Source organism: Vipera berus, assembly GCF_964194415.1.
Source record: "Vipera berus genome assembly, chromosome: 1".
Classification (NCBI taxonomy): Eukaryota; Metazoa; Chordata; class Lepidosauria; order Squamata; family Viperidae; genus Vipera; species Vipera berus.
In genome coordinates this window covers 60,612,465-60,627,999 of record NC_138202.1, presented here as the reverse complement: position 1 = coordinate 60,627,999, position 15,535 = coordinate 60,612,465, and positions in this window count along the sequence as shown.

Genomic DNA, 15,535 nt, shown 5'->3' with positions numbered 1-15,535 from the left:
ATGGAGGAAGAGCAGTGACTTCCATTTTATTATTAATCAGGCAGAGGAGCATGAAGGCTAGATAGAAGAACATAATATTGAATGGACTGAAGTCATTGTGTGACATATGACATTTCTATGAATAAAAAGCAGTGTTTTGCCTCCTCTTCTGTCATGTAGCTAAAATGGCATAAATCAGCCATCCAACAGTGAAATCCATAAAATGTTTCTCAAATGTCAAAAGTCATCCTTGTCCACAAATTAGTTCAGGTTCTGTGAAACACTGTTGAGTTATTTGTGGTTAACTTTACTGATTGTACATACTGCAGATTGTTGTTTTAGCTTGTTTTTTCTATGAGCTATGTCTGCAATCAAAGTTCATGGGGCTTTTATCCTGGTTCTCATTCTTCTTATTCAAGTAGATTACTATATAACCACAGAAATTAATAAATTATGACTGTTTTATTGAAGAATGGTGATAAAGGACTTTGGCCAAGATTGGGTGCACTCAAGTTCACCCTGCCAAGAAAGCTCATCTGGATAACTGGTCCAGTGACATAGCCTGGAATCTATATCCTCTTAAAGTGAGGAAAAGCTCAGAAGAAGGTACCCAAATATCACATTGTATGTTGTCAAACCCTAGCAATGATGCCAAGGAAGAATGCACATGACTTCCCATTCTATTCTGATGTTTTTTCCATCCAACCCCTGAAAATGTGGTATCTAAAAGTAGAGTATCAAAATACAGAAATATGTATAAGTGCTAGAAACAGCTAAAACTAATAACACTTCTGAAGGAGGCTACTACTAGGTTTGGGTAGGTCAAAGATCACTGGTACTCACATCTGTAGTTAGTAGTGTTGGTCCATTGGCTTTTGGGACTGCCTGTTTATAAAAAAACCTTCCTGGATTGATGGTGTATCTCTAACCCCTCTCTCTTCTGCTCCTCTTATATTTTCTTCCTGATGAGCCTGCTTATCTGGTATGAACCTTCTATCATGTCATTTTTAAAGAACAGAGTAGAAATGATTGAGTCCTTTTCTCAAAATGTATCTTCTTTTCATTGAAGTTTTTTTTATTACATTTAGAACCATTGTTTGTTACCATCTGTGCCCTGGAATAAGACAGCTAGATAAAAACAGGAAGACAATGTGATACAGGCACACATTATTTAGAGTAAGTTATCTCTTGAACTACAGAGACTATTAATCTCTTTCCCACTTTGAAGAATATATGTTCAGAATGAGCTAGATTGTTATTAGGATCTAACATTCTAAAAGTAGGAGGAAAGAATTATCTTATTTGCCTTTGCTAAATTTAGCTTCTTTCTTAACAGTTGGGCATAATAAAGCAACAACACAGAGGGAAAGCTTGAATTAATGAAGTGGGAATGATGAATGGGCCATTCATCCAAAGCTTCCTTTTGGTTGGGAAAAACAAAGACCTGAGTGTAAGCTGTTCTCTGGGAAGCTGAATAATAGGTCAAGGCAATGTCATTTCACTACGAAGGATGAGTCCTTTCCAGGGGCAGGAAGAAATGCCATGAGTCAGCTTTGTGTGTCCAGATGCTACTGTTACTCATGTTTGGGACACAGCATCACAGTGTATTGAACACGGCTCCATTCACACTCTTCCAGCTACCACATGACTTTGTTTAATGGAAACAGTTCAGTTTTTCTTTCAATCTTTTTATCAGCCAGAAATCAGTAGGGGGAAAAAAGCACCACAAGAAAGCCCCCCCCCATCAAACTGAAGGCAAGATAGAATTTGTAACAGTTGAAAAAAAGTTCCTACTTTAGGGTTAGCCAATATTTTTCAAATATTCCTGCTAATTCAGGGGTCTGAAAAGAAGCTCTAAACCCAAACTTTCAGCTGCATTTCTTCTCTGCCCAAATATTTCCTTTTTTTTCCAACAAGAAACTACTGAAGACTATTCAGTCCAACTGGCTGAGTGGTGCAGAATATTGTGAGCATAGCATTTGCAAAGTACAATTACCCAACTTTTGCCTGAACACCTCTTTCTACAAAGAGTTCATAACTGATTTCTTTAGGGTAAAATTATATAGCTCTATAATTCATACACATACACACATATAAATGTAAAATATTATGTGCATAAACCACCCTTTACATAGAAAAACAGATTTTTCATTAACAGAACACACATGTTCTGAAAATTTTGTTCTTTCCAGGATCCAAAATTCTGATGGTATGGACAGGTCAAGTATTGAACCATTATCATTTCTATTCACTGCCTTGGTCCATACGATAGCAAAACCTGGTCATGTCTTGACTCCTTTTGGAGTAGGCTGGATGCAGGGGAATAATCTGGGTGGATTTAAGGAACACTTAGCACTTTAAGGGACCCATTCAGATCTGAAACTGCTGTGAGGGATTATTGGAGTCAGTCAATGTAGGACTGGAACTTCTGTTTGCTTGCCTGCCTTTGAATAATAATAATAGTAGTAGTAGTTATTATTATTATTATTATTATTATTATTATTATTATTATTATTATTATTATTATTATTATTGTTATTGTTATTGTTATTGTTGTTGTTGTTGTTGTTGTTGTTGTTGTTGTTATTATTATTATTATTATTATTATATACTCATATACTACTTCTGATATGACATCATCTTTCAACATCTGACTGCCACTTCCCGAACTCACATGGCCAGTCATGGCACGCTTACGTTATTCAGGCACAGACTTATATGCCCTCAGGGGTGCTCCCCCCTCCTGGGTGCGTGCTGCCCTCTTTTCTACCTTTCCTCTTGATGACGGGCCCAATTGTTGGGACCCTGAGAGATGGTCAGGTATGGATTGGGGTCTCCGGTTTATTGTTAGGAAGAGACCCCTGATCTGTTTTTTAGCAAAAAAGTTTAAGGGGTTAAGGGGGAAGGTTGGATTGCGGTTTGGGTTGGAATCTGGGGGGCTTCCACCAACCGAATTTCAGTCCAGGCTTGTGACAGGTCATGGTGGGACTGGGCTTGGGTTGGGCGCCTCTGGGTCTCCGGAAGGAGGGGTGGGGTTGCGGATCCCCACGACGATTGGAAATGGCAATAGGTGGTTGTACGGGGGGCTGCATCAACATTCAGGAGCGCACCCCCGCTATCTTCAAGAGGTGGCACGCTCTGACGCCCCCGGATTTACCCCATATTCCCGGGAGCGGGGATGAGCAAATCCCTGAGCTCAGGCTGGTGTACCTTAACGCCAGATCGGTAGTTAACAAGGCTCCCCTTATCCGAGAGCTGGTTGAGGAGGAGCATGCTGATCTGGCTTGCATTACTGAGACCTGGTTGGGCCCAGAGGGAGGTGTCCCTCTGACTGATCTTTGCCCGCCAGGTTTCCGTGTGCTTCACCAGCCCCAGGCTCAGGGAAGGGGTGGGGGTGTTGCGGTGGTTGTAAGGGAGACCTTGTGTCTGCGGGAGGCTACCGTTACTCAGATATTCAGGTGTGAGTCGCTCCTCTTGAGATTTGGCCCTGGGGTTCAGTTGGGCTTGTTGCTGGTGTAACTTTCGCCTACCTGTGTAGCAGCCGCCCTGCCCAAGCTCCTTGACACCCTCTCTGGGTTGGCGGTTGAGTTCCCCAGACTTATGGTTCTGGGGGACTTTAACCTGTCATCCTTGGGAGGTTCATCTGGGTTGGCTCGGGAGTTCATGACCTCCATGACAGCCATGGACCTGACCCAGGTAATTCAGGGCCCGACTCATGAGAGGGGTCACACACTTGATCTTATTTTTATATCTGGATGGTGGCTTGATGATCTGGGTGGGGGATCCCCACTTATTACCCCCCTGTCATGGACCGATCAACATCTCCTGTGGCTGGCCTTCCACTTTGCCCCCCCCATCGCGGGGTTAAGGAGCCGACCAGGTGGTTCCGTCCCAGGCACCTAATGGACCCTGAACGGTTCCAGGCGGCACTTGGATCTGTGCCTTCCATCTTCGCTCACAGCCCGGTCGATGCCTTAGTGGAAGCCTGGGAAAGGGTGGCCGCAGAGGCACTCGACCGCATTGTTCCCATGCAGCTCCTGACCCGGCGCAGATCCCGGCGGGCACCATGGTTCTCCATGGAGCTCCGGGAGATGAAGCATCGGAGACGGAGCCTAGAGAGCTGTTGGAGGTCCAGCCGGTCTGAGTCTGATCGATTGCGACTAAGAACCTTCACGAGGTCTTATCTCGCAGGGATGGAGGCAGCGAAGTCCAGCTACTTCGCTGCCCTCATCGCATCTGCTTGGAAAATGTGCTATATTATCCATGCAACGAGGAAAAATGGGAAAAATAGAAAGAATAGAACTGGGAAATGGAAGTATTATGAAAGCACTAGCAAAGGATGACAATTACAAATACCTAGTCATATTGGAAGCAGATAACATCTTGAATGGAAAAGTCAAAGAGTCAACACAAAAGGAATACATCAGGAGAGTCCGCAAAATACTAAAATCAAAGCTGAATACTGGAACTATAATTAAAGCCATTAATACATGGGCAGTCCCAGTGATACACTACCTAGCTGGAATTATCAACTGGACATTGGTCAAATTGGAACACATAGACCGGAAAACTCGTAAACTTTTGAATATGCACCATGCTCTATATCCATGAAGTGACATCGACAGATTGTAAATGGCCAAGAAGAATAGGAGGCAGAGGGCTACTGCAAATCCACCAAACTGTAGAAGAAGAAAAATGAAGTTTGAATGACTATGTAAATCAAAGTACAGAAAAATTGTTGCACGCTGTGAAAACAGAGAGCATTATTAAAATAACAGAAACAAAGGCAGAATATAAGGAAATATGGCTGGATCATAGATTAAATAGATGGAAAACCAAAGCTTTGCATGGACAACATTTGAAAAACATTGAAGGAAAATGTGATAACAACTTGACATGGGCATGGCTTAAGATGGAAACCATCAAGAAAGAAATGGAAGGCTTAATACTGGCTGCTCAAGAACAAGCACTACAAACTAATGCCATGAAAGCGAAGATATAAAAACCTACTGACAATCCAAATTGCCGACTTTGCAACGACAAAGTTGAAACTGTTTCACATTTAATATGTGAGTACAGCAAAATCACGCAAACTGATTACAAAGCTAGACATGACCGAGTTGCTAAACTAATCCACTGGCCATTGTGTAAAAAATACAACTTGCCTGTGTCCAAAAAGTCATGGGAACATAGAGTGAAAAAAGTTGTTGAGAATGAGAGGGTGAAGATCTTGTGGGACTTCCGAATACAGACAAATCACCATTTGGAACACAACATGCCAGATATCACAGTTGTAGAGAACCGAAGCGTACAGTTGATTGATATCGCTGTACCAGGAGATGCCAGAGTCGAAGAAAAAGAACTGAAAAAAATTATGAAATACCGTGACCTGGCCATCGAAACTGCACGATTATGGACGAAATGTGTAACAGTGATACCCATTGTCATCGGGGCACTGGGAACTATGTCCCAAAACTTTGCAAAATACATCAAGAAATTGCAGCTTCCTGCAATAACTCCAGAAAAGCTACAAAACCTGCGCTACTCAGAACATCTTACATTTTAAGAAGATACCTGGTTGATACCTAGGATGCTGGCAGCGGCCCATGTCAACCATTGGTGCCAGTCAATTTGGGTGTTCGGTTGACTGAGTTTCATGTTTTATGAATAAAAGCTTAATAATAATAATAATAATAATAAATAATAATAATAATAATAATAATAATAATAATAATAATAATAATAATAATAATAATAATAATAATAATAGAGTTGGAAGGGACTTTGGAAGTCTTCTAGTCCAACCCCCTGCTCAGGCAAGAAGTCCACAACACCAATCATTTTAAAGTTCTGCTCTGTTCTATTATCTTAGTTCACTTTGCTTTCACCTTTAGTTCAGAGCGGTTGGTTTCAGGTAGAAAAAGAGAAGGGTCTCCCCACCCGACATCCCATTCTCTTGTGTGTGTGTGTGTGTGTGTGTGTGTTAAATCCCCTACCACAGACATGTCAAACTCGCGACGTCATGTGACATCGCGCGATGTATCGGAGCTTTTTTCCCATTGCCAGCAATGGGGTGTGCACGGTTTTGTCATGACGCATCCGGCCCACGGGCAGGCAGTTTGACCGGCCCTACCATTTAAATTAAAAGAATTTTTTTTCTTCCACCTCCCATAAGATCTGATTGCTTTTTGGGAATAATTATTTTTTTTCTAATTAATTTTGTGACTGTGTAGTGACATCTGCTTGTTATGAGTACATGTTCATTAGCAACCCCCCCTTTTTGCCTTTCTTTTTTGTTCTAAAAAAAGACTTCTCTCAACTCCTATTGTAATTTAGGTGTAGCTAGAAGTATATCCTCTCCTAAAAGGTCCCAATGAACAAGCCATGCCAGGAGGGTTAGGCTAGTAAGAAGCTTTCTTAGAAGGAAGGCTAAGCCAGATATATCAAAAGAGGGGAAGGGGGTATTCTGTAAGGAGCCTTGATTTTAATATTAGTGAGGAAAGAGTGGTTCATTAGCCAGCATCTTAAAGGGTGAGGATGAAAAAGCACCCAGCACTGGAACCAGTGTTTTCCCTACATACATTAAAAAAAGTGCCATCAAGTTATTTTTGACTCCTAGTAATCACATAGATGAATAATCAGGAAGAGATTATACACAGAGCTATCAGATATTTGTAAGTAGCCAGGAGCCCTGGAAATAAAGGCAAGCACCTGAAGCTAATTTTCTAAGGCATAAGCAGCATGATCTCTTTCAGTTTGAGAAGGGCTTTATCTAGGATTAATAGGTACAGACTTCTCCAGTGTACTTTCATATATTCCCTCATTAAATATCAGACAAACATTCTGAAATGTTTACTTCTGTGATGAATTATCATAGTATTTCCATTAGGATGGAAAGCTGAGGTTGCCTCCAAGAGATGCCAGAGGATTTCCTAAACAACTGAAGAGAAAAGTAACAAACTTGGATTAAATCTCAAACTTTCCCCATTAGTTACCCAGTCTGTTAATGGTTTGGCAGGGATAGAGAACCTGGAAATAGAAATCCATGAGCAAAATCATTCCTTTTTGTTTCAGATGAAGAACTTACTCTGGTTCTTTTAAGCAAAACTTAGAATTAAGATATCCAATGGCAGGTATTTTTTAGGATATAATGCAGATCCCAAGCTTGAATGCAGAAGACATTAAATAAAATGGGAAGGTGATTCACACTTCTTCTTTTCTGGTGCAGTCTACCTAGTGAATGGATAAAAAGACTTTCATTTAATTTTACTTTACATCTTAGATCTGCATTACTAGACACTTGGGCATCATTTCCAGCTGTATAGCTTGGGGGAGAAATATCATGTTGTTGCTAGTGAATTTCCAAAGTAGACACCAAATGAGATGATAGAAAATGAAGAGTGAAGAAGGCTAAGATATGACAGTGGAGATCTCCTAAGCCTCATTATTAAGGTCTCAGTCAAGTGATAGGGAAACATGACAAACATCTTTTCCCAGGTCTCAGTACTTGATTCATTACCATTTCTATGCATGTGCCAGTAGATATTCAAGAAAATCCATTTAGGATGAAGCCTAGCATCAGCTGTCACCCTACTGTCCTTTTTTCCCCTATTAGCTCTCCTCTCACTTCATATGCTCTATGTATAAAATGTGTGTGATGGCAGAAATTGGCTCAAAAGACTGGATACTAGTTCCTCCCAGCTTTCATTTTTGCAGCTTACTAAGACCCCCCCACAAAATAAAATAAATATATATATTGAGCTTCATCAAAAATATTTTTAAGAAATCTCAGCAATGCTGTTCTGAGTAAGCTAGGGGCTGGGGAACTTGCTTGTCATTAACATGCAGTATTTAAATTTAGTGAAGTCTGGCAGCGTCTGTGATGAAATTTTTCCCTGTGTTCTCCCGAAAGAGCAGATAATTATACAAAACACTCTCTGAATAAAAACAGCCATTAGCCAAATAAGGCTTCCCCTCCAGATGGATTGGGGCTACAAATCCCAGAACCCTCAAACAGATGTCATTTGTCCCCAATGACTGGGAAATCGGAAGGGAGAAGCAAGTTCTGTGTTTCTGTGTCTTTGTAGGTGTGATATGAATATTTGGTTCACATTATTTGCAAACAGTTGCATTCTGCCTTCCTCAGTATTCCAATGTAAATGTCCTGCAGGTTAAATGCACTATTTGCAATTTCTTTGCTCGTAACTCATGCATTAATATTTAAGCATGCCAGTTCTTGTCGGTACCTGCCACATTGTGGGAAGGAAAGTGAAACCAATGAGCTTATTTTTAAGCTGACCTGAAACCAATCAGCAACAGAGCATTTGGCCTTTTGTTATATATTTGACAGCGAAAGAAATACCTATGTGGTTTTGTGAAAGGGAATAATTGAGGGACCAAGTGGGTCAGCCTTTTATTAATGAGATACAAACCCCTTCCACTACGAGCCTTTCTGCTAACCCGAAGCAGGTCAGTAGGTGGGAACCAAAAGTCATTAACATCTGACAGTTGTTCAGTGACCTGTGTAAAATGAGTTGATACTTTCAGTCTAGTTCATAAAACACCAGAATAATTGGTGTTAATTCACACCCTTGTTGGCAGTCTTAGTGCAGAGGCCAAAGATTGAATTGGCATGAAAATTAAGCTACCCCATCAGCCACCAAAGTCTCTTCAGGTCATGGCTATGCTGTATTAACTGACTAGAAGAGTAGTATTTGCACTACTGATGCTCAGCTGAACGGTCTGTGCAGAAGCCAGGGGAATCATGATACTGTCCTCTGTGGCTAGGATTAAGTGTAGAGGCTTCAGGAATGTGTCTAGTCTCTATTTATCTTCATATGGAATTATTAATCCATACAGCAGCTCAGAGATTTGAAGGAGCTTTGCACTCATTCAGGATGGATATTTCAGTCAGTCAGTCAGTCAGTCAGGCAGGCAGGCAGGCAGTCAATCAGTCTTCACATTTTATTTAATTTCAGAGTTTATTTTATAATCTAGGATTGCTCCTAAAACCACTCACAGAGTTATTTTATGAATTTATTTTAATTTTGTCTTAACTTTTATTTACTATTTATTCAGAAAGATTTATAAATATTCTGACAGTATTTATGGGTACATATAATTAATTAGATTTTGGTGATTAGTTAATTATAGGCTATCTATAAAATACCTAAAAGGAAAGAGGGAACAGACTGTGCTCTGATCTGAAGTTTAATATTCTTTATTTACAGAGGATGCAAAATTCATTAAAAAAAGTAAGAAGGAAATATTCCAAACAATGGAATGTTCATTATAGTAGCAAAGCAAATTAAAACAGCCAGCAAAAAAATTCCAAAGCTTTCCAGTGGTAGACACCTCTCAGAATAGGTTATTGGTCACAAGAACAGAAGTCGCTTATGATCTAAATCTCAGTTTTTATTTATCTTTTGTGCACATAAATTGCATAAACCAAGTTATTTTCATCCCACGAGAGCCACAGCTATACAAATGCATTGCCAAACAAATTTCAAGCAAGATAAATGTCTTTATAAAACTTTTTTCACAAAAACATCCATTCCCTCATTCTCACTGTTTAATAGCCAATCTCTATAGTCATTTCTATGTTGTAATAATCGATGCATGTCCCTTTTTAGTCAACGTGTCTAAAACTGATGAGGGTGTTTTATGTTGTAATATGACTGGATTCATTAAGCAATTCTTTAATTTTGTACTGTTATTCCTTTACAGAATATGCCAGAATATGTTACAATTCTTTCAGATCATGAGTTAAGACTTCTAGATGTTTTAATAAAGCTAACAGAAATAAAGCTCAAGTGTTGATCTCTAGAAGAGACACATCAGAAGCCTCTTTGCAAGTACACAGTTGGTTCATGTTTTCTAATAACTCTTTTTGCTAATTCCATTTCACTTCTAACCTTTGGTTAAAGACTCAACTTTGGTTTGGAAGTGTAAATCCAATATACAGTTGTTGGCCACTGGGGTATCCAATAATGCATAAAGATACATGAAGAATACACATATGATATTTAATATTCTTATACTAATTAGTTAGATAATTAACATTCAGAACTTATGATATATGCTATATAATACTGTTACAGAAAGTAAAATATTGTCCTCAGATGAGAGAAAATTGAACCCCACCCCAAATATGAATGGGAGTTTTATGATCTCTTGAATAACAAAATGACCTTAGCCAGGGTCTTGTAAATTATTTTCCAGGGGAAAAAAGGAACAAGAGACTTGCATAACAATTCCTAGAATATTACGAGAAGGGACATCTTAAAATACCAGATGACAGTGAAGATGATTTACTATTCAAGTTCAATAAAGGAAATATTAAAAACAAACAAACAAACAAATAAGAAGCTAAAATGTGGGACAAATAGGCACACATGAAATAGGACAGGAAAACAGGTCACAAATGGGACAAAAAAGGAAGTGAAGATAATATTCAGCAATTTACCCAAAGCTATAAAAATAGGCTCTGAACTAAAATGAAAAAAATAAATAAGCTTTATTTGTTTTAGATAACAGAAGTACAGACTCAGAGCACTCCAATCTATTCCACAGATTTATAAGTAAAAATAATAGAAAATAGAAATAGAAAACAGAAATCATTATTGGAGCAGAAGGGACAACTTAGCCTAACAATTTCACTTTCTGTAAGAATGTTTGCTCTCACCCAGTTTGTTATTTAGTCTAGATATTTTTGACATAGTCGTCTCATTGGAAGTTATATCATCCTTTGTATACATGATAGCAGATGGCAAGATCAACAAAGTAAGAGATTGTCATTAAATGTGTTGTAATTCAATATCATTTTCAAGATGTGATTTTGATACATTGATAGCATGATATGGACATATGTCCTGCAGTTGACCATCTAGTTAGCTGCTGTAAAAAAAAAATCACACAGACTGACTACAAATAACAGCATGAAAAAGTAGCAGCAATGGTACATTGCGATATCTACAAGAAACACCATTTGCCTGCAAATAAGAACTAGTCAGACCACAAAATAAACAATGTGATAGAAAATGAAGAAGTAATGTGCTCTGGGGCTTTAGAATTCAAACAGAGAAGCACCTACCACATAACACGCCACATTTAATAATTTTAATGAGAAAGATAAAAAAAAATCTGGATAGTGGACATTGCAGTACCTGGAGACAGCAGAACAGAAGAGGAAAAAAAATAAACAAAATTGCAAAATATAAAGACATGAAAATAAAAGTAAAGTGCCCATAGAAAGAGAAAACAAAGATAGCATTAGGTGTAATGGTAATAGACTTCTTAAGTGTAAATTGAAAACATCTGGAACACCACTTGAATACCATCAGCATTGACAAAATTCACCATCAGTCAATTGCAAAAGAAAGCTTTACTTAGAAAAGCTTACATCCTGTGACAATACCTTTAATACCATCAAAAACAACATCTGCCTATCTCAGATCCTTGGGAAGGATAAAAGGATAAAAATGACAAATTCAATCTAAACATCTGGCTGACTGTATGACAAGCCATAATAATAATAATAATTTTTAAATGTCTATTTCGGTGTAGAGCAAGCAGCATTTCAGAAATAAATGATATTGAATATTAAAATAAAAATAATTTTAAGAAAGCCAAACCTCTTAATTTTACTAGATTATTTAAACATGTGTATCAGAGTAATAAAAAGACTACAGAAAGAATTACAGTGGGCTGTTTGTCTGCAATTTTCTCTTGATTCAATGGAACAACTGATCCTGTAGTCTGAACAGATATCCAAGTCAGCACCTGAATCTAAACAACTTCATTAGACCCTGATCTTTGCTCATCTTTGCTCAAATTGTATGAGAATTTGCAATGCTGCCAGCTTTGTGGATTTTCCCCCCTTTTTGTTACTGTTTCCTGTTGAAAAGTAAATGATATTCTTTCTGTTGCCAAGCAACTGGATAGGGAGTGATGCTAGGGAAGAAACTGCTGGAGACGAGGAATGTAGTTTAAATTAGAGAAGTTAAACTTCAGTTCCTCTAGCTTACAAAGTCTCCTACTCTCTCACATAGGCACTTATTATGTCTGATAATACTTTTTAAAATTATAATCTCAATGCCATATCAATCATCTCTTGATTCAAATGAACTTTAAAAAAACAATGAAGAGTCTTATATATATTAAAGGCTAAGCAATTTATTATGCATTACCATGAGATTTGTTTTCATAGCAGCAGACCAATAAAGTGATCCTTCTTGGAATTTATTATAATAATAGTTCAAAAAATATATGCCTTGCTGTAACTGTTTCACTGAAAGGAAAACAAAGGAAAATTCTGCTATCAGTACCTATAGGGCGCAAAGTGAACAAAGGAACTATAACAATTTAATTCTTAATCAGCAGAATTCATTTAATCTGTTTAGATATTTCATATAATTATTGTAGTCACATACTGCTTGTCAGGAAGCTGCAAGACAGCCATTAAAATGTTATTCTTCAAAATGTGAAGGGGAAAAATATCTTCTCTCTGATGTCAGAAATTTCTTTTGTCATACTATATTAGACTTCAAAGAGATTTATTATTCTGGTTTATTATGACAGAAAACCATAGCATGCAACTTGAAATATAGCCTTCATATATATGCATACAGTATATATGTATGTATATATATATATATATATATATATATATATATATATATATATATATATATATATATATGTATATATATATATATATATATATATATATATATATATATATATGTGTGTGTGTGTGTGTGTGTGTGTGTGTATATATATATATATATATATATATATATATATATATATATATATATATATGTATATATATATATATATGTCAAATGCTTGTTAACTATTTTTAGATTACCTTGCTAGGCCCCAAACATGGGACAAATCTTTATTTCCTGTGTCAGCCTAACCTGAAGGCCATCGACAGGCAGTAGTCACACCGGTGACAGCTCATATTTGTGTAAATTTTAAATTGCTAACAAAGAATTAAGGGAGACTGATATGCATTTCAAACTTATTAGTTTTCATCAGTCAGCCATACCCTTCTGAGATTCGAACCTGGGCTGATTGCACATTAGGCAGTTGTTTTCACCTCTAAGCTTAGAGGTGAAAACAACTGCCTAATGTGCAATCAGCCCAGGTTCGAATCTCAGAAGGGTATGGCTGACTGATGAAAACTAATAAGTTTGAAATGCATATCAGTCTCCCTTAATTCTTTGTTAGCAATTTAAAATTTACATATATATATATATATATATATATATATATATATATATATATATGTATGTGTGTGTGTGTGTGTGTGTGTGTGTGTGTGTGTAAATTGCTAACAAAGAATTAAGGGAGACTTATATGCATTTCAAACTTATTAGTTTTCATCAGTCAGCCATGTTTGGGGCCTAGCAAGGTAATCTAAAATAGTTAACAAGCATTTGAACTGCATTTGGGGTCCTCATTGGATCTCCACTGCTTTTCAGCAGAATTTCAACTTTCAGAGCTGCTGGGAAGTGCTCCATGCTGTAAGTTTTGCAAGGGCAGCACCAAAAAAAGGAGCTAGAGCCCTGATTGATTTGCATTGTATTTGAACTGCATTTGGGGTCCTCATTGGATCTCCCTTGCTTTTCAGCAGAATTTCAACTTTCAGAGCTGCAGGGAAGTGCTCCATGCTGTAAGTTTTGCAAGGGCAGCACCAAAAAAGGAGCTAGAGCCCTGATTGGTTTGCATTGTATTTGAACTGCATTTGGGGTCCTCATTGGATCTCCATTGCTTTTCAGCAGAATTTCAACTTTCAGAGCTGCTGGGAACGGCGCGCGAATTATATAACTAAATATCAAAAACAGCAGCGGTACATTCAGGGCAAGTGCATCTGAGATTCATTGTAACTCAGCATGTCTGGCTTAGTTCAGTGCAACACCTGTTTTGCAGCTGTCTTTCTCAGTACCCTTTTCAAACTTGGAAACTGTCCTATCTGCAAACAAATCACTAGTCTACAAGGACAGATTATTTATCTAGGGTCTGTAATCTGTGCTCTTCAGGGAGAAATTAGGTGTCCAGTTCAGCCCTTCTACCCTATTGAGCCTCCGTGCTATCAGCCCCCTCTACCACAAAGATCCTGCAGGAGAAGGGCAATGTGGACAACCGTGGGATCTGGCAGGGTAAGATCTGTGAACCATAAACCCAAAGTTTTTGCTGTGTCCCTGCACAACAGATACAGTGCCCTTTCTGACCTTAATAAGGACATTAAGGAGACAGGTAAAGGTATCTGTGATAATAACTCAAATAAGCAGGGGATCGTGGTCCAAGATGAAAAACTTGTTTTCGACAGGGAGAAGTGTGAATCTGGTATTACACACCAGTCATGCAAGAACAGAAAGGCATCCAAAAAGAGAAGCCACCTTCTGATTGGTGATTCAATTATAAGGGATGTAAATTTAGGAAAGGACACAGAGGTTTTGAAAGAGGTCAGGTGTCTTCCAGGTGCTACTGCCAGTAGGGACAAGAAGCATATTTCTAAAATAATCAAGAATGCCAGCAAGGACTGTGATGTGGAGGCTATTGTACATCTTGGCACTAATGATCTGTCCCAAAAAGATGTACTCTCTGTGCAGAATGATTTCCAGAGCTTGGGGCAGGAACTTAGCAGAATAGGCTGTAGGCTTACTTTTTCAGAGGTTTTACCAGTGTATAAGGAGCAAAATGGAAAAGGCCAGTGTATAGCAGAATTTAATATGTGGCTAAAGAAGTGGTGTAAAGGAGAAGGCTTTGGTTATATTAGTCATGATGTCTGTAGCTGGTCCAATGAAAAAATGTATAAAAGAGATGGTCTGCATCCATCCAAGAAAGGGACTGAGTTACTTGGCAACAAAATCACAGCTTTTTTGGAGGAACATTTAAACTAAATAATGGGGATAGTGAGTTAAATGATACAGTACATCACTGTCCCCGGCAATCTAGGAAAATAGGGGAAGCCAGGCACCACACAAGTTATGCAGCAAGTAAACACAGCGTCAGTCATAAAGGACTCAAATGTCTATACACTAATGCACAGAGTATGAACAGTAAGCAGGGTGAACTAGAAATTCAGGTAAATGAGGGCAGATATGATATTGTTGCCATTACGGAAACATGGTGGGACGAAACCTACAAATGGAACACACAGCTAGAGGGATTTAAACTATTTAAAAGAAACAGACTAAACAAAAGAGGAGGAGGAGTTGCTCTCTATATAAGAAATAACTTTATCTCTACAGAAATAGAGCACAACAATGACGAAAACTGTAAACTTGAAAGCATTTGGGTCAATATAAAAGGGGGAAAAATGACATTGCCATATAGGCCGCCCAACCAAGCAGAGGAAATAGATGAACTTTTTGCTAGTCAGCTAACTAAGGTATGTAAGAAGCACATCACAATAGTAATGGGGGACTTTAATTACCCTGATATCAACTGGGAGACAAACTCTGCACCAAGTGGAAGATCAAACCTAGCAGACAACTTTCTCTCCCAAAAGTAGAGAAGGGAACTAGGGGATTAGCCATATTGG